General features: G+C 34.4%; 1 protein-coding gene across 11 annotated transcripts in view; it reads left to right on the plus strand.

The window, feature by feature from the left end:
* Positions 1 to 4,696: 4,696 nt before the first annotated feature.
* LOC118746094 (potassium voltage-gated channel protein Shab) overlaps positions 4,697 to 25,786 on the plus strand; it is a 373,750-nt gene continuing 352,660 nt past the window's right edge. For 8 of the 11 annotated variants that reach the window (XM_036479856.1, XM_036479862.1, XM_036479863.1 and 5 more), the window contains exon 1: positions 16,974 to 17,146. The gene's annotated coding sequence lies outside the window, so the exon portion shown is untranslated. Of the gene's footprint in view, positions 5,246 to 16,973; positions 17,147 to 23,176; positions 23,540 to 25,786 lie in introns of those variants that run through there. The other 3 variants (XM_036479860.1, XM_036479857.1, XM_036479861.1) reach the window with 3 other exon arrangements.

Consider the following 25,786-nt stretch of genomic DNA (forward strand, 5'->3'; position numbering starts at 1 on the left):
ATGTTCGTAACATATTTACAGCATAAGAGATGTACAGATTTTTTTTTATTAAATACATGATTATGTTTTTGTTATGTTTTTTCTAATAAGTAATCATTATTTAATAAATATGTCTGGTTTTTTCATCAAATTATACCATCGTCGTTGAAATAGATACTTTACTATTGTCGTATGTTCTGTGGACCAAACAAAGTGGTGAGTAAACGCTACTTACGACAAATGTATACGGAATGAAAAGTAAATTTTCTCATTAACATTAAGAGATATTAAATGTAAAAATATGGAAAATCAAAACTAATAACACCAACTACGTCTCCTTCAAAAGTTACAAAAATCTACCGTACAGTTTCGGATTAATTCGACCTTAAACTTCAAAGTCAATTTTCTCAAAACCGTGTTTTGTAACATTCGACATCCGTTTTCTGAGACGACGATATGTATATAAAAATGGTGTGAAAAATGTATAGTAATTCATCAATTGAGAACGGTTGGGCCGATTTGGCTAAACATTTTTTTTAGTTGTTCGTAGTTGCCAGGAGAAAGTTTTAACGAAAGAAAATTTTGGGAAAACCCTCCGGAAAAGTCGGAAAATTGGAAAAATCGAAAATTGATTTTTTTGTATGGAATTTTGTGTGCAATTCCTTCGGAATGGCATTCGAATGGAAAAGTAGAAAATTCTAAGTGGAAAACTTGGAAAAATCCGGAAGAACGCAAAAAATTTGAATTTTTTTCGACGAAAACTTGGAAAGTTTCGGATAATTGTGAAATTCATTGGGGGCTTGAATCAATTGGGAACAATTTTCTCCTATGTTTCATAACCGATTCGAATGGGTGCTACTTTTTTGGAAACGTGTTTAGAAGAAGGAGTGTACAAGGTTTTAATTTTTCCGATAGTTGGCGCAGGGATCGAGCTATGCTTAAAAAAATGCAGTTGGTTCGTTGGTAGCCTTTTGCCTAGATTAGCATATAGGATTCATTTTTTCCGTTAAGTGGGTCAGAGACCGAACTATTCGAAACAGTCTTATTAATGGTCCGATTTGCTTGAAATTTAGCACGTGGGTAGCTTATTGGCTGGGTTAACATATAGGATATTTTTTCTGATAGGTGGACCAGATACCGATCAATTCCAAAAAATCTTCAATCGAATCGAGTCATTGTTTTACAGTTCGAAAGGTGTTTGAAGGCGCCGCAAACATGCGGGTATTGGCTATTTAAAAATACTTATTACACAGGCCAACAAAAATGGAAAAAATTTTATGCAGCAAATGTTAACGCTATTTTTTACAGATTTTTTTGTGCTGAATACGAATCCGGTAGCAAAAAGTTACCATCAGCTCCAGATTTTAAGAAAAAACTAGGTCAAATTGTAAAAAAATCTAGTTTTTTGCAATATTTGAGAAGCTCTAGCAAAGAAACAAAGATTGGTAGAACCTTCCACTTAGGCTTTGATTAAAGCAAGTTCCCGCACCTTTGCTTGATGGTCACTTGGGGCTGGTTTGTCCAACTCAACTTAACTTAGTTTAGCCACTTTTTGACTTAAGTCAAAAGTTAGCGTACGTTTTACACAGCTTATTCTTGACTAAGTCGAGCAAATTGGCTTAACTAAGTTAAGTTGAGTTGGAGAAACCATCCCTTATAGTCATTTGTTGAACAGGAATAACTGATTTCGGGAAGTTTGAGTTCCTACCGCAATTAAGCAAAAGGTGATAGAACCTTCCACGTAGGCTTAAATTAAAGCTAGAACTACAAACTACCATCCCGGAAGGTACTATTCCTGCACCTTTCCCTAATGGTCACCTATACTCATTTACTTTTTATCGTCAAAAATGGTGTAAAAATCAATGTTAGCTGTTAAATAAATATCTATAGGTAACCTTACGGTCAAGGTGCAGGAATGGTATTTTCAGGGATTGAAGTCAGAAGTCCAAGCCCTAATTTAAGCCTAAGTTCTATCACTTTTTGTTGCATTGCTAGAGCTTCTCATGTATTGCAAAAAACGCGATTTTTTTACACTTTCACCACATTTTTCTCAAAATCTGGAGCTGATGGAAACATTGTACTTACGCATTCTTAATCAGCAAAAAAAAAGCCTATCAAAACCAGCTACAACATCTGCCGTATCAAAATCGACGTTGCCCTGTGTTACCTACACTAATTATATAAAGAGAAGCTCCTTCTTTTTATAAGAGGTGATCTCGCGAACGGCTGTACCGATTTTTTGAAATTTTGGACACCTATTGCAGACTTTGGATATATTAAGGGAGCGTGGCATCACCCATACATATCGAATTTTTCATACCGTATATCTCTGAAAGTATTTATGGTAATGTCCTGGAAGTTGGTATAGAGATTTTGGGGCTACTGGAAAAGGGAAGTCGTGCTATTAACATATTGAAACTTTTACCTATCTGTAAATATATACACCCAGAATACAGTGTTTTTTTCTTTTTCGTAATAAATTTTTTTGTACAAAATTTTGATTATACAGTTTTGTAGTTCACTCAATTTCAGTATCATAAAGTGCAAGTTTTTAATAGCTATAAGACACCGTTGACTTTCCAGAATTTTTTTAGCTGATGATGTTGCGTATTTTCTCCATATAACGAATGCGTGAGAGTTTTTTTTGTATGGGAAAAAATGCCGAAGAGCGTCAGTACGTAAAAGACTTATTATGGTGGCTTAACTCCTCCTAAACGACCGAAACGATTTTAATGATAATTTTTAGTGGCGCTGGAACCGAGTTATTGCTAAAAATCGTCTATTCGGAGGCACCAGGCATCAAAGTTAAATTACTCCCGTTAAATCATCCATCAGAACCATTGCGGTCCTTGCTTTACGGTGACTAAACAGAATGTGGAACAATGAAACTCACCAGTTTGTAAATTGCCACCAACTATACTATACAGATTCAAGGACGATTCACTATCGAGCCGCAAGGACTTCTTCCCGGTATAACGCTTTCGTCAGGTTATTTAAGACGACAATGGGGATATGCCTTCTGTCGACCACAAAACCAAACGTGAACGTGAGTAGCTGGCGAAAACGTTGGACCAAATATTTCAATAAAAAAATTAATTTTGGACGGGACGAAGTTCGCCGGGCTGCTATGAAATAATAAATTTTGGATGGAAACATGTTGTATGTAATTATTTTTTTTTTACCATTAACAACTTTATTTATCTATCAATTTTCTTCACTGATAGCTTGATGTTTTTTTAAAAGAATAGAAATGTAATAGAAGAGGAATTTACAAAAAATCTTTTATTTTTTAAATTGTTCCCTGTTAAAGTTAGCATTTTTTTTCATTCACAATGCAAACTTTAAATGAAAATTTCTTGCGAAAATGATCTGATCAAGAAAAACAGGGCGGTGATCTACGACCCAAAATTAAGTTTACCTGTTTCGGCGTTTTTTTTTGTGCAATTTGAAAACTTAAAATTTTCCTTACAGAGTTATTAACTCTAAGAGTATGAGTATACCTCCATCTGCAATTATATAATATTTAGATTCAATAACTATTATAGTAAAACGTTTTATTTCACTTATTCAGCACACTTTATGACCATTTCTCCGTGAACTTAAGTCTGAAATACTTATAACAAGCTAAGCAGTACTGCGCGTGGTCCACTGTTACTGATGCCTTACCCACGGCTGCAATACTACAACGCTGACTTGATAGCAACCCAGCCAGCAAAAAATCCGAAAACGGGAAAAAGTGGGTGAAAACCATATTTTTGTCCGTTTACCGATTCCATTTCCCACGAAAGTGTGCGGCAGAGACCTATGTACAGAAAAGTACCGAAAATTGTGGTGAAAAGGATACGTTTTCGGCTGTTTTTTTCTGAAATTTGTCTGACTGAATTTTTCGTTCAATACGCTTTCCTTCTGCACTTCACAGATACTTTTTCATGGCTAAAATTAAATTAAATAAACTTAGGGCGCCTGACGAAACTCGAACCCGGCACCTTCTGGAAGCTAACAAATAGCGGCACATCTTTCTCGAACGTTTTCCGGATACGAAAATTGAACTAAACTGCACTGTCGGCAAAATTTACGTTTATTTGCTGGCTGGGAAAAAGAGAAATTAATACGACATACACACACATACATATTTATCTACAAACGAGCGGACCAGGTGGATAAACAGCGTAAAAATTATGGAAAATAAAAACATTCGGACATTATGTACATACGTATGTGCCACGCTTTCCAGACTCGCTATCACAACAAAATCAGGAAAAACAGAAGAAATGCGAAAATTAAAAAAATAAACGCAAATGAAACGAAATGGAAAAATAAGCAAAACCGAAAATAATTACAACCAAAACAGCCATAACAACAAATGGTTGTGAGAATGAAAAGCCGAAAAATGGCAAAGCTTCTGTGAAGAGAAGACGCGAGTACACGCACAGAGAGAAAACATAATAGGCGATGGTATAGTGAAAATGAGAGTAAGAGAAACGGGAAGATTTACTAGTCTGTTAGACATGCGATTTTCCAACATCAGTGAGCGGAAAGAAATGCTAAGGCGGCCAAAACGAGTTGGAAAATTGGATGTATGCGAAGGTTAGCCCAGAGAGCCAGTTTGCCATTTGTTCTTGCTTTCGCACATTCGTCTATTGTATTCGGCGTACGCGGCCGAAGTGCGTGATGGAAAACTGACGGCGACCCAGCGTTTAGTGGAGCAACGGCCACAGCTGCAATCGGACGTCGGTAGAGCTCAGCTACGAACGAAAGTGTTGAGGTGCTCCCTAAATCAGGGAAAAGTCAGGCAAAGATAATCCAAAAAGAAAAAAATATGAAAATATATATTTTTTGAGTAGAAGAAATATGTGAAAAATGGGTTTGCCTAGAAAATCGGCTACAGAATGCAATGCAAATAAAAAGTGACAGCCCGAAGAAAATAAAAAAGTATGTTACAGTGAAAAAATAATATAGTATATACTAAGGGCAGTGAAAAAATTGGGTGAAAAAGTATACTAACATACTAATGCATGGTTATAAACTTAAATTCAAAATAAAGATTGGGTGGAGTTTTTAAAAGAAAATAAAGTGAGCAAATAAATTTGCAAAAAAAAGTGAAAGTAAATGGAAAATTAACGCATTAAATGAAGGAAAAGCGTGAAGGCCTAGTTAACTACAAACATATATACATACATGCGCAAATATTGGCAGTGAAAACGACAAAAAGCAAGTTTTCTGTCTGACAACGAAAGGGCGACATTAGCAAATCTATAAAAAAAACGTATGTACATACACACATTAGTACATATGCTCGTAAGAGTGTAGAATATTTCCTTTCTTTTTCTATCACTGTGCACATTTCTAAAATTTTTTAAACTAGAATCTTTTTAAATCAGTTCTTTATTTTGGTTTATTTGCATGTATGAATTTCTGTAAGTAGCAGCACATTTTAAAGGAATCAAGAGCGAACAGCAATGCGTCCAAACAGCCATTTAATTCATTTAAAACCACTCACATATGCACATACTTACATACTTACTTAAAAAAAACTGTGTTATTTGAAAAATTACCAGTTTTAATGTAAAAAAGAAGGGATTCAGTGACCCAGACAAAAAGTTGTAAAGTAAAAATATATATAAATATACAAGTTACCTAGCTAGTTCTGCATATGGGCAAATCTAAAGTTCAGGTAACCTTGGTGTTATTTAGCTTTATTTTCACTGTTGGAAACTATATCCAGTTGCTTTCTTTTGGATATAATTCATTGACGTATACCTGAAGCCTAAAAAAAAAAATTTTTGGATAAATTTTCTTCATAACTTTTGAATTATAGGTGTTTAAATTAATGAAAAAACTAATGAAAACAAGTGAATTTTTTATGTAACATTTAAGAGGGGCAAAATTAATTATGTCATAACTTTTGAAGCCCACCATATCCTGATTTGAAATTTAATGGGTATTTAGCACTTATGTGTACACTTCGTATGTAGTAGGTAAGAAAAGTGCGCATTAAAAAATAACGCAATGACAAGTAACTCAAAGTCTGTAACTCCACATTTCACAATTTTTAAAATTTTCGGTTTATCGCGTGTAGTTTTTGAAGCATTCAGTTTTAAGAACTTTTTAGGTATATATTGTATTCTACAAACAATTACGGATACCTTAGCAATAGATGTGCTTTCAGAATAAACCAACTTTTAAAGATAAAATATTCTGCGATCCTGCACCCATTTCGATAATTTTAAGGAATAATTGAGGTAATATTAAAAAACCGTTATGTGCAAAATTTTATAAAATAACTTCAAAACTGAGGGAGTTATTTATAAAATAGTTAAAATTTAATCAAATTTTCAAGTATCGTTATCTCGAAAACCGGAGCCAATCTGGTAAAACGGCGGATGCAATTGAATTTAGAACATCCTCATTAAGTGAGTTCAACTTTCAAAATATTTGCTCAAAATTTACAACTTGAGCAACTTGTTTTCTATTTCATGTTTATTCCTCGTCTAACTTTTGAAGCACTCGATGAAAATGAATTGCACTTATATTAATCGATTTATTAAGAGATTGAGAAGAAAATGATATATAAAATATATGTGTGCTCACAAGTTTAAAAATTAAACATTTTTTTTGGAGAGTGTACCTCTTTTTAGATTTGCAAATCAAAATTAAAATTGCTATGCAGACGTCTATTCCACTTCTTTTTCTATGAAAATCTACAAATAAATAAAAAGCGAACGCGAGATCAATCAATAACAGCAAATTGATAATTTTCCTACCCTTCGAGACAATAGCCAGAGCAGAGCAAAAAAAAAACGAGATTTCAAATATCAAACATTAAACGAAATAGAAAATGAAAAGAAGAGAAGACCATGCACGACTCTAACGAAAGAGTAAATAAGAAAGATTACATCAAATAAAATACATTGTTGTTGGTAAATGAACAAAGTGAAAAAAGAGCAAAAGTGAATGAAACCGACCTCCTTTGGGAGCAATGAAAATATGAATACATGCATACATACATACATACATAAGTATATATGCATATATATGTATATGTAATAACAATATGACAGAAAAAAATTATAGCAAAGTTATGATGCAGATAACTATCCATGAATTTAATAATTGAACATTTGTTGTCAGCTTCTACATATCTACCTATATGTAGATATGTATGTATATACGAGTATACATGCATGCATATGTACATATGTTCATTCATATAGTTGTGACTGTCAATACATGTGGGTAATATAATGCTGGTATACCTTTGAACTGTCCTTAATATATAATATGCACATATGTACTTACACTACCTATAACTATATATGTCTATTGCTGAAAGCCTTTTTCTCGCTTAACGCATACGCTCCCTCGTCTTTCCACAAGACAATGTGTTACTCATACGCCCTGCCGAACAATCTTACGCTTCAAAGCAACTTTTAACACAGAATTTAAATAAGAACTTTTTAGTTTTTCGAATTCGAGATAGAATGATTTCTTTATGAGGAAATCGCTTCAACTCATACGTTCTGATGGAGCTGTTTGTAGTATGCAAAATTAAACTTAAGCAACCTAATTCATTGTTTAAAATAAGAATCTGTTCAGAAACGGTTCTAGTTATTTGCGTTAAGAAATTTAATGTCGAGTTTCGTAATTGTCTGAAAACAGGGCAATAATCACAACGTCGTTTAAAGTACAAAAACGCGTATCATCGTTCTACAAAACCGCGTAACTGACATTTTTTGCCAAAAATTGGATTTGCTCACCGAAGCTCTTTGCTCAAGCCTTATCCATTCGTCCTGAAATATACCAGCCAAAAATGCGATTGTTTTATAAAAGAGAGAAACATTTTGAAATATGAGTGTTTTTACTCTCTACAAAATAATGTATGCTACCTCACATACGCGGTTTTGCATTATGTTGATACGCGGTTTTGTACTTTAAACGACGATAAGTCATTTGAATAGCACACCTTTTAGTCAAAAGATTGGTACAATACCGCGATGTTCTATTGAAAAATTTAAATAAATTAATTTTCATGATTGGGATAGTGAAAAATGTTTTGGGTGCTCAAACGATTGGGATACGATTTACACCAAATTTTGGCAAATACCCAATCGTGTGACACTGCCTTTAAACTTGTATTTATACGGATGTTGGTAAAGAACGAACTATAAAAAACTAACCGAAATTATGTAGCAACAAAAATAATATTTTAAAACTTGTCAAAATTTGGTGCGGCTATCATTTTTTTAACTACTGTACATAAGTTGGCTATGATTACCCGGCCGTGCTATCATAGTAGCACAATGCCACTCATATTTGACTTATAAACAAAATACGGGCAGGAATTTAAAGATTTCAACCCTGTTTTTTATGAAAAATTATATTTTTATCAGTATTTTTCTTTTAATCAAAACATGTTGAAATAAAAGTGAAACTAAAAAAATTTGCCCGGAATCCCGGTCATTTCTAAGTCCCGAAAATCCCGGGATTATTTGCCTAGAATTCAAAAAATGATTTAAAAATTTCAGCGCCATATACTTAAGAAACCAGTATGGGTATCAAATGAAAGAGAAGATTCTGTAGAGTTAAAACACATTACATTTTTTGGTCCGTATAATTTTATCTTTGAATATCCTTGAGATTTTTCAATTCTTATTTTTGAAAAAATTATATGTTAAGGACTAACTTTATTACCTTAAAAAAATAAAATAGATAAAAGGGGCATTTTCAATTCCTATTCATCCTTGTGAACCCAAAAAAATTATTTCATTTGGTACGCATACTTTTGTTTTACATTGCACTGAATTTTTTTAAATAAATTTTGGAATTAACCATATCTTTGAAATTATAACGAGCTCTAATCGCCAAAATAACGTAAGCAACATTTTTTTTTTTAATTTTCGTTTTGATGCAGAAATGCATCTTAATGCTCTAGGAATATTTCTGCATCAAAATGAAAATTTTGAAAAAAATCTCCCTTACGTTATTTTGGCGGTAAGAGCTCTATAAAGTCGTTTTAAAAAATCATGACGTCAGAGAAATGCCCATTTATACATATGCAGTTAATTATGTGAAATATGAAGTAGACTTTTATAAAAAAATGCAAATTTTGGATAAACAAAAGGAATATAGACAATACTGGTCGAATAAAGGCGCTTCTTTTATTTCTGCCACTAGAATTATGAACTTCTTTCAACCAGAAAATAAATTTTTTGACTTATTTTTTTTTGCATCGAGCTTTTTTCGACATACCTTAAATTACTTTATCGGATATGTACACACTAAAGTATTATTAAATGCATATAAATTTAATTACTGTCTGTCGTTTTGTTACTTATGAAATAGTTTTCACTTTAAATAAAAAAGTACGTTCCAAACCCATTTACTCATTATTCATTATATGGTAGGAGAGCTTCTCAAACCATATTGATGCAACTTTTTCATGTTAAGCCATTGAAAAATAATAAATATCTAAATCCCGGGCCTGATCCCGGAATCCCGCTATTGAACCAACGACATCCCGAAAATCCCGGAATCGCAAAAATCGAAAAAATTAACATCCCTAGTAACGCAAACATGTTTATTTCAGTACCAATTTAAAATTCAATAATTTATGTCATTCATTTACGCATTCACGAATGTAAAGATGTACTAGATACACACACATAAGCATTTACAAGCACATATTTTTACCCAGTTCCTGCCTAACAAGCCCATTGTTTACTTTTTCATCTTGTTATGCTGCGGCAAATTCGTTTGGCTAAGGTCAGCTAAAACACAAATCATTATGCTGAAATTGATGCGTAAGGGCTACGGAGACGACTGACGAGCGGGTCAAATGTTTGTTCTTTTCGTTTGTTGAAAGCCTTCTGAACTTGATAATGAGACTTGGTCTTGTAGGAATACTGTTGCGTAAAAATAGACAATATTACAAAAATACATACATATGTAAGTATGTACATAAATATATGTACATGTCTTAATTTAATGTTAATTTTTACCATTTTGTCTCCGTATTTACGTTTTTCTCAAGACTATGATGCCTTGGCCATGATGGCACTTCGAATTTAGATTTTTAGGTAGCATCGAAAAAGTACTTATAAACAAAGTGCATTAGGGCAGGTCAAAATAATCTATAGTAAAAGAGATCATTAATAAATTTAGTACAATTATATTGAAATTTTAGTGTACTTAGGAGATTACTTACATATATATAGGACCCCCTGGCTATACCAATCATAAATAAGAACTACTTTTTCCAATCCTATCGTAAGATTTCAGTCTGAGATTACTTTAGTTGAATTTTCGGTATGTAATAATTCTGCCGCATGGAAAAATTGGACGCACTCTAATGTTTATATGTGTATGCTTGTATTCAATGGGCATGAGTCGCGTCAACGACAATTCCAATAAATTTTAATTTTTCTTGTTAATGACTTTCGCTCTATTTTCACATTCGACACACACACTCAAACACAAAATCGTTTGCATGCTTATTCAAGCAACCTATTAATAAAATAAACTTGAGCTTCTTTGTGTGCATAAATAAATATTTTCGTTCAGCAAATTGCAGAAAATGTGACATTTTATTACAACAAAAGGTTCGACTTGTAGCTAAGCCGCTAGTTTTAGAATATGTACATAAATAAATACTAAATAAGTATATTGTACTTATAATATCTACTTCTGCAAAACACAACACAAAATCTGCGGTACACAGAAACTTTACCAACTTGTAGCTCAAACGGAGTTTCTAACATATTTGGGAATATCTTTTGAGATGGGTATTTTTCAATAAATTTTTTTTGCCAACCTAATTGAAGTATATTTTAATACGTGTAACTAATATTTTTTATTGCTACTCTATTTAAACCATATTTTTAAAATTGTTTCCTAGTAGCCCGGTCAAGTTAGATTTTCAAGGTTGCAATAATTCGCATAAAGCTGAAAATTTTTACGAATGTTACGAGCACCACAGTAAATGACATTTGAAAGGCCTCATCGATCCCAGATCTGTAAAAAAATTATTCAAGATCAAATGTCACATAAATTGATTGTTACCATTTTTCAGCAAAACAGGAAAGTTTATCATAAAAATAGGTTATACAAACGTGTAGATAATGCAATTATCTCTTAAAGCCCTCAAGACACCTTTGTTCATAAGAACCACCATTACTGGGATACAATGACTCGGTCGACATCCATATCGTAATAATTCATTTAAATTGTTAAATACTTCGATTTGAAGTTAATTTTTTAACCGGAGGTAGTATAACAAAAGCAGTCAGTCGATATCTAAAACCATTCAGCTCCAGAACCAAATTCATCAGCTGACTATTATGTATTTACATATGTTAGTCAATCATTTATTGAGAGAGGATAGTATCGCTTTCTTAATGCTGAAAAGCGAATCAGATATATCAAATGTGCTGGAATGCGAATTAATCGTGTAATTCAAAATAAGTTTTCAAAAATAGCGGACAAAATTGTCCTGATACACAGGAGGGAACATTATGGCTAACTTCACTCAGAAGAAGCGGACTTGAAATTGAGTCTGTCAGTAATTTGACCACACAAATTGTACCAAGCATTTTCCTGCAACTGACAAGTATAGGAAGATTAATAAATTTTAATCGGCTCGTATAAGGCGGAAGATTATATTGAATTGATTCTATCTTGTCTGAGTACATTTGATACCTTGGATTCCCAACCAGCGAATCGTATTCCAGAATCGGTCTAACTAAAGATGTAAACAGGTTTTTAGTGATATAAGGGTCACAAAACTCTTTTCACCATCGTTTCACAAATGCAAGTATACCTTTAGCCTTATTGACTATCACATTAATATGAAGATTAAAATTAAGCTTATGATCCATTGTGATACCAAGGTCCATAAAATTGTCTACTTGTTCCAGATTATGGTTACCTATTGTATAAGAAACAGGCTGATCAGCTATTTGCGAGAAGCACATTGCTTTTCATTTCTTCAGATTTAGAGGCATACGTCTTATGCTTTACACTAGTAGGCCATGCTATTTAAGTCTGATTGTAGCGAAGACTTTTCTTTAATTGAAACGTGCGATTTATAAACTTTTACATCATCTGCATACAGTGAATAAAAAAAAAGTCGTACATTGAAGGTACTCATCTTCAAAGTTGAATATCTCTTAACTAAGCTATTTATTTAAACCTAAAAATAGTTCTAACACATATACTTCGGTTTTATGCCAACAACAAAGATTTATCTCAAATACCCACGCTTCGCTCTGAAACTTAAACAATGCAAAGAAACTCCATTTTTCGAAACCAAAAAAAAACTTTTACATTAAGTTCAAATTGGTTAACTGGTTAAAAAGTTAACTATTTAATACAAATTGGTATTAAGTTTAGCAACCCTCGGCATCTGGCATGTCTCTAAGCCTTCTATTTATAGAGTGAACTAAGTCCTGGGTAATATTTTGGGGTATATTCTCCCATACGAGACTTTTCCTTACTATTGCCGACGAATATTTTGGATAATTGTCCAGTACAAGGCAAAAATTGTAGAAGATATATATTTAATTTGGCAACTGATTGTGCTAGGCATTCTTTTAAATTTTTCAAGTAGTCACCTTTAGTCATGGTGCTTTCACCGAAAATTAAATTTCCGATGCTGTTTGTGCCCATCGCTCTTCAAACCATGACTCTGGCCATGGCATGTTTTATCGTTTTGTTTAAATTGTTATTATTTAATGCCCCACCTTCTTTACGCAAAACAAACGACCACCCCATCAGATCCAAGCACATCAAATTGGGAAATTGGTAATCATATTCCTTCGCATATTGCAGGTGCTTGATAAATTTTTGTTTTTTTTTTGATAAGACTGGTTTGTTACGCGTTGTGTATCCTCAAAAATCCAATGAAGGCAGATAATTTATCACACAGTCTGTCGTAGGACAGCAACAATCTCAGCATCAATAGCTACTGCAGATTGTTCCTTGATATATCGAACAATCCTTCTCTCTGCCTGTGACGTATATATTTACTTTGGTCTGCCACTTCCTTCTGATCTTTCCAAATTTCCTTGCTTTTTACATATATTTTGTTACTATGTACTGAACAGTAGTGGGCTTGCATGGAATAAAAATTACGCGGGCGTCAAATTAGGAGACAGGGATCTTAAAAGTGCTTTTTAGCCTGTTAATCATTTTGAACTTAGTGTACAAGTTTTTTTGTTTTGGTTTCGAAAAATGGAGTTTCTTTGCGTTGTTTAAGGTTTCGAACTAAGCGTGGGTATTTGATATACATCTTTTTAGTTTGCATAAAGCCGAATTATGTGTTTTAATTATTTTTAGTTTTACCTAAATAGGTTAGCTAACGGCAAACATATTAAACTTTGAACATGAGTACCTTCAATGTACAACTTTTTTTTGGTTTACTGTACATTAAAATTTTTGGAAAATTTTATATCTGTAGAAATGTCGTGTATAAAAAGCCAGAACAGAACCGAGCCTAGGTGGCTACCTTGAGGGACTCCTGAAGTAACGTCAATGACAGTATTTTTAAACATTACCCTTTGCGATCTATCATAGAGGTATGAAAAGATCCAACGTAGAATATTAGGTGGAAGACCAAGACGATCAAGTTTATAGATGAACAACGAGTGGCACACTTTGTCAGATGTTTTACTGAAGTCATTATATGTATATAACATCAACATTTTTGTTTTCGCTAAATGCTTTTGAGATATAAGATGTTAACTCAAGTAAATTTGTAGAAGTTGATTTGTCCTTGAAAAATCCACGTTGACTGTATGAAATGCTAGAATAAATAGATATAATGCGTCAACTGATTTGTTATAATTGCTTCTAACAATGTAGGAATTGCAGAAAGCTTATCTATGACCCGGTAAGTCTCCACTAAAGATTTGCTACCGCTTTTATGTAACGGGCTTATGAACGGTTCCTTCCATACAGTTGGAAAAACGCCCTCTTTAAGGGACAAATTGAATAAGGATGTTAACGGCTCATAGAAATAATCAGCACAATTTTTAAGAAAACAAGTAGGGATATGGTCAGGACCATAAATAAAGGACTGCTTTAAGGATTTCGGATAAACTACTACATCATTGGGAGTCATTACTGGGATATTTATTGAGTTAATTGGACTTAGTTTAAAAGGATAGTCAATTTTAGCATGTGAGTTAATGGAATAATTGGATTAAAAAAACTGAGCGAAAATGATAGAAATTATTTTATTATCATTCACGTTCATTACGCTTGGAGTTTACGAAATCATAAAATTGATTTTTTTTTGTATAATCTAAAATAACGCGACTTTCTTGTTTTCAAATTTCTCAGTTCTTTAGTGAACCAGCACTGTGTTTGTTTTAATTTTTCGAGTGTTATTTTTTATTCTTTGAAGTAATAATTATGTTATGAGTTGTTTTCTTTTTAATGAAAAATACAGTGAAATCCGCTTATTTTGTGGCAATCTTTTTTATTTCATCCTGGTTTTATAGCAGATTTGTATAAGATAACTTTGTTGTCTATAGAGAGAGGAGATTGAAGTTTTAACAGCCAGTACATGCTCCGTAGTTGGTACCGGTTTTCGGTTGTGGCTTTGGCCCAGGGGCGCAGCTAGTGGTCGTCAATACGTCTCCACAAATTGCCAATCTCTCCCGTAGGAAGAGCCAGGGGTCTCGAGGTTTCATGGCCTAAGCCGCCCCGATACGATCCGTGCCTACCTACAGAAGCTGGCCCGTCTGTATTCCCATGTGCAGAGCCAGGGGCGCTCGAGCTTACATAACCTAAGCCGCCCCGATGCGTCCAGTGCTTACCTATGGAAGCGAGTCGGTATGTATTCAATCGTGGCGGTTTTATCCGCCGCACAATGCGCGTTCGCCACGCGGTAATCTAAGTGGGCAGGAGAGTTTGCCTCCTGTCCACTGAGACCGTTTTTTTTTTTTATAAAATGATGGGTTTGGGGTCTGAGCGAGGGGTAATTCCCCTTTCACATGCCCCCTAAATCTCTCGGCCTTTCCTTTAGGAAGAGCCAGGGCGCTCGAGGTTACACGGTCTAAGCCATCCCGATGCGCTCCGTGCTTCCCTAAGGAAGCTGGTGCTGGCTGAGCTAGCGTTTGCGTGTGTATAGTGGAGATGTTGCGTATGATTGTATGTATTGTAGATATGTATGATGGTTTGTTGTGAATGTGGGTATGTAGGGGCGTACTAGTGTAGCGTCGAGAAGCTACGTTGCAAATCAACAAATACTATGGAGCTGTTGCGAGGACAGCACACGGTAATTGGCTTGATATATCTCCCCTGTTTTAGGGCAAACAAAACATAACTAAAAATAAAACTAAGAAAATTAACTGAAACAATAATCAGTATCCCTTTACGTGTGGTAAAAGAAAACACTGAAAATTATTGGTATTACAACCTTACTCCCTGGAAAACGTTAGCCAGGAAACCTAAGTTATACTAAAAGGAGAACTTGATTGTAGGAACCACATTGCCATAATATTTCCTTAAACATCAAACTATGCAAAATTCATTCAGATCCCATGAGTGCGAAAGTCGGCCAGTTGATGAAAATTACGGTAACTAGTAATAACCCCCGAAATGCGGGTGAATGCATTAAAGAAATACTTGGGCATATTAAGTATTTAAACTTATGTAAAAAATACAACGTTATATTCAAGAAGATAATTCAGTATTAGCGCAAAATTTATTTAAAGGACTTCGTAATAGACAACGTATTGCTAGAGACAAAGATAAGTATAACGCTTTTAAACTAAAGCTTTCTTAACCCTTTCATTACAAAAATTCAACCACTGATTCTAAAAGTTTTAAAATACATAAATATGTATACCGGCTAATTTGGATCGTTCATTTCGAAAATCAAATCAATAAATTTTTAATGTTTTGAGTTTTCCGTCATCCGGGGTACTTTAGATTTGTCAGTATTTTTAGAAAAGAAACTGGTCTCAGCTATTTTTATTTTTCACTTTCGCGAAAAATATTTCAAAACAGTTCCACAGAAAATTGGTTAATATTTTTCAATAGATTACACTGCTCACTATCGCCCTTTCTACCACGTTTTACTTTTGTGACAAAAACGGTCAACTGCAACTGCAGCTTGCACTATAATTTGGTATATAACTCAATTGAGTCACTGCTTCAGATCGCCCTAACCAAGTTGTATGACTGAGCAATTATATATAGCTTCTGCATGACACGTCATCAAGCGAAATGATTCAATTAAAATGCACATTTTTCTTTTTGCATTAATTAATTAAATTTGTAAAACTAATTGGCATACACAAAAAGGGAGAATTTCGTACAAATACACGCACGTACACAAATACCTTTAAAAGCTACATATAGATATGTATACACGGAACACAAAGGCTAGCAAAGGTGAATAACGCAGTCAAAATGTCCTACAATTGAAAGCCAAATCCTTAAAATGGAATTCAAACAATTCCGTACCGTAAGCGCACTAAAAAGAAGCAGTTCAACAGCTAAAGTGGCTGGAAATGCTAGGTTAAAGAAACGAAATATGTACGTATGAAAGCCTAAGTTGATTTGGGCGAAGTGCGTGCAGCACGCCACAGCAACTAAATAGCGGAGGACATGCCCGATTGGGGTATGCTGAAGCAATCGCTTATGTAGTTGTAGGTATGGCTGGAAAAAAGCGAATGCTCAGCGACAGCAGCTCGTTAATTCATATGACAACAAAGTAAACTAACCTTAAAGAGAGAGACAGAGTACGACCAAATACCATGCGTTCGGCCAAATTGTTGAGAGCTGATGCTAACCATTCTCAAGGTGTTATCCTGAGTGAGAACTTTTTTCCAAGCAAGTAATTGTCCACTAAAATATGGCTCGCTGTGTGTTCTCCTAAGCTCTCGTCTCTCGTATAGTCGGTCATTGCCTCGTTTGTAGTCGGTTCGAGCTTTGCTTTAAGTTATGTTTTCGGCTGAAACATTGGTCAGTTCGCAAGAACACGTCAGTGTATCGGATGTACTTTGATAGTCAAGTTTGAAAGTGCGGTAAAGTACCAACCGCTGACTCGCTGTGAGCAAAAATGAAATTATGATTTTTCTTTAAATACTAAGGTGGAAATGTTTAATTGTGTAGTGATATGCTAGTGGAAAAGTGTTACTCCTTTTCAAAGAGAAATTAGGTACTCGGAAAAGTAAAATTTAAATTATTATTTCATCGCTAAATTGCTGTAGTCCTCGAAAAACCTTCAAACTGAACTCAATCCATTCAACCAAGTTTTCGTTACTACAAATCTTTGCTGCGCAGTAGAGCAGTATACTCCGCGTGGGGAGTACGTTTAACTTTCCAGGATTTGTTGCAGGGTATATGTATATACATACATAAGTGCGTGTACGTATGTGTGTGCTTGAGCACACCGTCGTATAGATATCTTGAATTCTTCTGGAATTGTTGCTGCTGACCTTCCTCGCATTTTTCATCATTCCAATCCATTGTGACTCCGATTCAATAGACAATGTTTTTTCATTAACGTAAACTTCTGTCTTACTTTGATAAAAATATACACATACATATGTATGTATAAAACTTAATTTCTTCGATAATGTACATAAAACGTATGTAAGCATGTGTAAGCGCACATTCACTTTTTTCTTAGGGGCAATGGCTATTTTGATACTGAAAGTTAGGCGTGTTCGGCGAACCAGCCATCACATCCGCACGCCCTGTCTGTGCTGAAATATTTGGCAGGACAACGGCAGCTCATATGCAATGTATGTACATACATACATGGTTTGTAGTGCATGTTAAATACATATTGTCACCAATATGCCAGAAACATGAATGTGTAAAAATGAAAATTTTGGGAAATCAAGTTTGAAAGCATGGTATTCTGGGTTTTGTTATAACTTAGAACATCCAAAGGTTAATCAAGTCAACCCAATAACTCAAAACTGACAAATTTGCACATTCATGCTTTTGGAATGAGGAAAGAAATACAGACTTGGATGCACCTGCATTAGGTGTCAACTACTTTCCGTCAGACATAGCATCCAAATGATAATCAGACCGATTGTGAACAGAAACTCCCTGGGAGTTTTTTCTTTTTTCCCTTTCCTCCTATCATAAATAAAAATTCCCTGAGGACTTTTTATATTAAATGGCGGAGTTGAGCTCTCAAAAAAGTGTCAAACAGCTTCTTCGAAGTTCGAATTTCTCCCTCCCAAGTTTTCGGGGAAAGTTCTACTCCCTGGTAGTTAATTATTGAAGGATTTCAAAGTCCCGGAGAACAAATTCGATTTTCACTTTATTTGTCCTGAATCCGAGAAAGCATCTGTGCAGTGCAGGTTATGTATTGCATGTGAAAAAGGAAAGTCGGAATTTTTATGCTCTCACCCCCTAGGGTTGTTCCATACCGAAAAAATATACTTTTATTTTTTTTATTTTGAAATCAAAAAATATTTAGAGGTCGCTCAAAGCGCCCAAAGTTTTCCATGTATTTTATATGGGGAAAAAACAACTTTTCGTAGAAATGGTATATATATGGAATAGTTAAAAATTAATATTTTTCTACCAAAAAACTCTGTTTATCTGCAAAAGATTGCCAATAATAATACCCAATTATTTATTTAACCATTTTTTCAACGCAACTATACTTTATAGCTCCGCCAAAAACCCACAAAAACCCCGAAAAATGCAGTGGGGCGACCAATAAAATATCGTTAGTATTAAAGTAGTAATGGTTAAATAAACAATAGGGTATTATAAGTGAAAGTCTCCTGAAGGGAACCATAGTTTTCCGATCGAAAAATATTGATTTTCAAGAATTCTATACCATTTCTACGAAAAATTTTATTTTTCCCATATAAAAATACATGGAAAACTTTGAGCGCTTTGAGCGACCTCTAATTATTTTTTGATTTCAAAATAACTAAAATAGTGGTATTCTTTTTTCGATATAAAACAATCCTAGGGGTTGAGAGCATTACAATTACGACTTTACTGTTTTTGGACAACCCTAATGTAAATATATGCATACATAAAGGTGTATATGAATGTAATTTATTTCATTGTCAAGTTTATTTAGTGTTGATGTCGGTGTGAAATCTTATGTTACTTAATAGTTGCGTTCCTCATATTTTCTGGATAAAACCTGTAAAACTGTCATAAAGCAAAATTGCTCTCAGAGAAAGAGAGAAAAACCAAAACGTGCGGGTAAAAATTGGTAAAACTGTCAAATACACCGTGGACGCCATTGTTTGTCTACATCAGTGGTCGGCATGCTAACACTTTCAAAGGATTCAATAAGTGATACTGTGTGCGTTAAATGCACTGCTCAGCTGCCACTCTTCGTATACGTGTGAAACACACATGTGCTCAGAGAGCGCTCACTGAGCTGTAGCCCGCCGACCACTGGTCTACATGGTAGTTTTTTATCATTTGGCGATCTACTCAATTATACGCAAATATACAAGTAAATCAACATAACTTGACATTTCTTTGCAATGATAGATGTATTTAATAAGGTGAAAATCCAGATGTTCTTTTGTTTTTGCTTATTCAACTTTCAATTCGTTTAAAAAATTAAAAAAAAAAATATTTAGCAGTGACTCTTTACTTAGGTAAAGATTATACATGAATTATACATGGATTACGGACATGGGTAAGAGATTTTATTTTTTGAATTGTGAATTGCGTCGTTATTGCACAGGACCGTCGATATGTTTTACATATCAGTAGTCTTCTTCTTCTGTTTGATTGGGGCTGTAACCGCCTAAGCAATTCTGACCGAGTCCAATATAGCAATCCAGACATTCATTCCTGTGAAAACAGACGCCAATTGGATATGCCGAGTGAAGCCAAGTTCTTCGCCGACTGGACTTTCTAAGGCAGAGAACGTCTTCCTCAGTTTCTTATTACACTGCACATAGGGTAGGGGTATTTAAACGATCTAGGCGGCCAAAAACCAATTTAAAAAAATTTGCATGAAACGTAAAAAACTAGGCACATTCGATAGAGAATATTCCAAATAATACATCGCACTCCTTCTCACTTTTCCTACTTGCACAGCGAACGGTATCCGTTGACCGGAAACAGAATATTCTAACTCTGGTTATATATAAATTAGAAACTTTTTTTTTTTTAATATTTGTGGAACATTAAGGAATCAGTCGTATGCCCGGGATAGATTCATTATTATTATTTGTTCAATTGAAAGCTTAGAAATTTAGCTAATGTAGTGAGAAAAGATTACCCGCAGAAAATGGCAGACAAATGGCATTTATTTACTTATAAAATGTATTAAAGAAAAATCTAAAAACGCCACTAGTATAGGTATAGTTACGGTGACCATCCGTTCTGTTCTGTTCTGTTCTGTTCTGTTTTTCAAAGGTCGGTCCTGCGTAGTTTTTCAAACCTAAAAAACCTGAAAATGTACTGATTTTTTCCAAGTGTCCTGCATTTGTCCCGCATTATATTCGTTATTTTAAAATTATAGGACAATGGATGGATTTTTTCAAAAAAGTATTTTTTGGTACTTTTCGTAGCTTTTCTTCAATATCTCATGAGGGTATTGATGTGCCTCTTACCAAAATATATAACTTGTGGCGACTTCAATGAAAATTATTAGTGCTACAGGCGACCATTTGCATTTTATCGTCAAAGTCGAAAAAAGTGAGATTTTCAATCAAATACGCAGTTTCGTTTGACTATTTTTTTCATTATTTTAAAAATTCGATAAAGAATATATATCATTACAGTAAATTTTGAGCGAAAGATAATGAAATTCGGATTAGATATGTAGACGTTATGGAGCGCAATCTGCACAAATTATATATTTTTGTAAAGGGCACTTGGTAACTCGTCGTTTACGTCGATTCATGACGTCGATTTTTGACAAATAACTGCGAAAAGTACCAAAAACAAAAAAGGGGATAGTTTTCGTTTTGAACGACTCAAAATTTGACTATAAAATAATCTTTTAAAGATTTTCACTTTTCGTGTGAGCTATTGTAATTATAATATGTTTTACTATACTTTCATAAATATTCACGTAAAAAAAGATTAATATCGATGAAAAAAACGTGATTCATTTTTAAAGTTTAAAATGTATTAAGAATTTAGAATCATAAATACTCTTTTAATATTTTTATACTACGTAAATATATGTAGGCATATTTTTGAAAAATTGTCCTTCATTTTGAATCCATATTTATGGTCACCGTAGGTATAGTAGCACTACTTTAGAGCTATTTTACCCCTAGAATTTTACTTTTTAGATAAATTTGAAGCAAAAGTCATGTTTTCTAGGACCTTTTGGTCCTTGTGCTAGAAATCTCCGGGAAGCGAACCCAACTGTATTGTGTATTTCGGAATGTATATTTGTTTTCCTTTACAGTGGTGCTATGTAAGGGACAGTTAAAGACATTGTTTTGGGTTGCGATGTGGAATTTTCCACATCATGATTTTTACGCGGGCGTACCTGTACTGCCGCATTCCACGCACTCACACTGCGAACTGAGGAGCCCTAGCGCCGGTTCTGTTGCCGGCCAACGCCCGGCTTGTGGCTTATGCTGCTGCCTTCAACTAATTTTAGCGCTGCAGCTCTGCTGCAGTATTTCCCGCGGAGCCCTGGTGCTCCGCCGGCTCTGTTGCCGGCCAACGCTGGTAGTCAGCAAACCTCCGGAAAAATATATTAGGGGTATTCTCTGAGTCTTGCAAAGCCCTTGCACGGTGCACGGATTGCACGGTTTGCAAAGCTGTCCCATACGAAAACCCGTTTTTACCGTGCAATCCGTGCAATATGTGCACCATACGAGGCCTTTGCAAGACTCAGAGAATACCCCTATTGAAAAATAAACTGGACTGGTCGATTTAAGTAACGCGCAAATAATGCCGCTCAATTTATTTTCATTTTATCTCCTAAACTTAGCTGCTATCAAATACAACAGAGTTCCTTTTTATCGAAAATTCTTAGATGTAACATAATACATTGGGCGAATTCATATAAGGTGATTTGTAGGGTTGCAACAATGTATGCTTGATCGCATTACAGGGTATACAAGCGTTTTAAATTAGATAAATGTAAGTTTGAATAAATCTACGATATTTCAGTGAATATTGTATCCAAATTGTTAAAAATTGGTTTGGAGAGTACAATTTTGGTGCAAAACAATAATAATATGAAAGTTTTACCAATCCCTACCAAACTCTATCTAACGAATCTGTTGAAATTCTTTGAAATCGGGTAATAACCACGTTCACCTCCCATATAATGGTAATTTACAGAAACACGAAAACTGAAGCCAATTCCCTCAAAATCGATGCTGGAAATAACCATTTAGCAGTAAAATAGATTACTAAAAATTTAGGATGATGGGCACCGCCCACTTATAACTACAAATTTGTATCTCGGTAACCGATTTATAAATTTCTACAAATCTCGGTCCACTTCATTACTTATATATTGAAGCAATCCGATGAAAATTATTGAAATTGGACTAAAATACATACTTAAAAAAATCTTCAAAATAAATAACACAAAGTAGGTTTATTACATTTTCTTACCTATATTGAATTATATAATTCTCTAACTTGTTGAATTTGATTTTATTCCCTTTCAAGACCATTTCGATTGATACCCATATTGGAGCAAATCATTCGATTTATTTGAATTTAATAGTTTAATAGGTAGCAACTCTTATAATGTCCTAACCTAGATATAAACCTTCCCCCCGCCGATGCGAACACGCGGATATGCGTGTTTTTACAGTCGCACAACGGCAACATAGAGTTACACATATGTTTAATAAGGTGAGGTGTTTTTAATTTTTAGTAAAATACTTAAAACAGAACTGGATGTCGGAATCTTTACAAGCACTTGAAAAAATGTTTTTTTTCAAATGTTGGCCGCTAGTACGCTGTCCCTTAGATAGGTTAAATTTTCAATTACTCTTTCCAGCATTGCGAAAATTTAGTGCGTAATGTTGGCTTCCAAGTTGGGAATCATAGCTAGCTTATAAACGAATACATCTGACTTCACATAACCTCAAAGAAAAAAATGCAGAGGTGTGATATGACATGATAACCAGTGCTGCTATATTGGCTATTTTTCGGCTAGATTTACCTTTTTTTATTGGGGCTTCTAACGTTTTTTTAAGCTTTTTCTTAAATTTGAACTGCAAATTTAAAATTTTTAATCCGATTTTAGGTCAGGTATGGAATGAAAAATAAAGACAAACATCATAATACTTATCTTCGAGGAAGAAAGGCTTCTTTCGACACTGACATAACCTTTAAAAATGAACGAATCAGTAGTTGCGAGACGAAACCGGTGAATTTCTACACGGATGGGTAGAAGCTTGACGGAAGTGTCGTTGGAAGGTTCTTTCATGCAGGGCACCAGCATCAGGCAGAGTAAGCATTAAGGAAGCAGTCGAATGTCTGTTAAACTGCTCGATTTTGGCAAGGGAAATTTCGCCGGTCAGACTCATTTGGGTACCAGTCCATATTTATAATGCAGATAATGGCATTGCGGAAAACTTGGCCAGGAAAGGTACCCTCGAGTTGTACTTAACGGGTAAAAACTTGATACTACTCTACTACAACTTTCTCTTTGGTAAGCTTATTGGGAGGATACTAAATATTGCATACGATGGGGCTAAATATCACACCGAACCGCCACAGTTTACAGAACAATGAGGTGGAATCAAAACATTGTCTTAGGCTGCCTAGATTTTGTGAGGCTACTAAAAAAAGTTCTTCCTTATTAGAATGCATCAATTTTATCTTAAACGCTCACACTGTTATGAAGTCATAATAGCGACAAAAAACGTTTGATTTGTTGATTTAGCTATTTTTCTTAGCCCTAACTAAAAGTTTTGATTTCGTTTTTTTTTAGCCTTATTTTTTCCTCTTACTTACTGAACTCTGAACTTACTGAAACTAAATGTTGCCGACATAATGGGCTTAAATTTCAGGCAACAAAAAGTTTGTTATCATGGTGCGGTAGCGCTCGTTATTTACGGTTTGTTTTGTCTGCCGCCAAAAATTTGAATGAAATTATCTAACTCAACTTATTGTGGAAAAGCAACAATAATTTGAAAAAATTGTAGAAGTGATAGCTATTTCATTAAAAATGGCCTCAAGCTCATAAACATTGTTGAATATAATTGTTATAAGGCAATAAAATAACAAAAACAAAGAAATTATTTATTTTATTTTCTTATTTTAGTTTGACCGTTTTGATCCAAGTGGATCAAAAGTGATACATTTTTCGATGAATTTTGGAGAGATACATTTTTTTCAATTTTTATACTTTTCCAAATACAAAAGAAAAAAATTTGTAAATTTGTATGCATTGCAAAACATGTCGTACACCTGTGGCAACGTACATCCAAAACTTCATTGTCGTTCACTGAACGAACCTTTCATGTATTGTGATCTATGTAGGGCTTGGCACTCGGTAACTCGGTGCTCGGTAAGGCCCTGTTTCCACAGGAAAACACCAATGTCGTGATAACCATGTCACAAAATATACCGCTTATTGCTTGGCATCTATTGCAGGCAATTTGACAGTTTAACACTTATTTTCACTTGAAAGAAAGTGTGCTGGTGGTAACATTGATGAAATATTAATATTAAATCAAAATAAGAATCTGTTTCCTATTGGACTATTTATGATGACGTTTTAGGAAGTTATTCAGCAAGTTTTTTTTTAAGATTTAAATGTTTTTAAACACCGAAATTGAGAGCATGTTGTCTGGCGGCGTCATGCGGCAAATGCTTATACACACATATCAAGGCATCAAAGTGCCCACACACAAAAACTTGCAATCCTACTGCTCTTCAAAATGACAGTTGGTAGGCCATCGGTGTTTGCCTCTGGAGTTTTGCGGTAAATATCCCCCCCCATGTATTTTGTTTGTGTAAAATTATTTTAGCATCGGTTTACCGGTTACCGAAGTATCGTGGTGGAAGCTTGATAATTTTTCTGGTAGTTGGTAAACTGCCATTAGCTGTACGATATTCATCCAATTTTGAATCCGCCCGCTGCCGAAAGGCATAACGCATATAAGTAAATAAAATTCCTTCAATTTATCGTTACAATTAATTTTTTTGTTATGGAAAAAAGCTACAAATCAGCTGTTGATAAACATAGTTTATCAGACTAAAGGTGTGGTTAATCGTGGCAATGCTTGCTCTTTATCTACGCATTGTGCTGTCAAAATGCGAAATCGAAAGTCTACTTTCCCGTGTAAACAGTCAGAAAGCCCTTTTTGCAGATTTACAGAAATCGCTTTCGGCAATAAAAATTGCAAGGTGTAACTGCAATTGAAATTACGCAAATCGCTTTCGGGAAATAATTTCAATTTGCTCGTGCAATAAATGTCAAATTGTTTTGGAAAATTGTTTTTCATAAAAATTATTGGTTTTATTCCATACTGATGGTTTGATACTTAAATGAAAAAGAAAGTGATACATATTGATACATTTTAAGTCTCTTTTCTGCTACAATTTTTCACAAACCTGCGGTCACTCTGTTAGGGATTCTTCTTTTGGGCAATAATAAGGATTCTGACATCCAGTTCTGTTTTAAGTGTTTTATTCAAAATTAGAAAAGAAAAAAAACAAGGTCAAGATGGATCACCCTATACATTTAATATGAAGAGGAAGTTTCACTTCAGTTGCGCGTGGGATTTACACACAACCTTTTTCAGATAGAAATAAAATGTTTCCCCTTAATCACCTTTATGGCGATTTGATGCAGAATTTTGCTTCTAACGGGTGATTTTTTTGAGGTTAGGATTTTCATGCATTAGTATTT

Source organism: Rhagoletis pomonella, unplaced genomic scaffold (genome assembly GCF_013731165.1).
Source record: "Rhagoletis pomonella isolate Grant_MI unplaced genomic scaffold, Rhpom_1.0 Rhpom_scaffold_00010, whole genome shotgun sequence".
Classification (NCBI taxonomy): Eukaryota; Metazoa; Arthropoda; class Insecta; order Diptera; family Tephritidae; genus Rhagoletis; species Rhagoletis pomonella.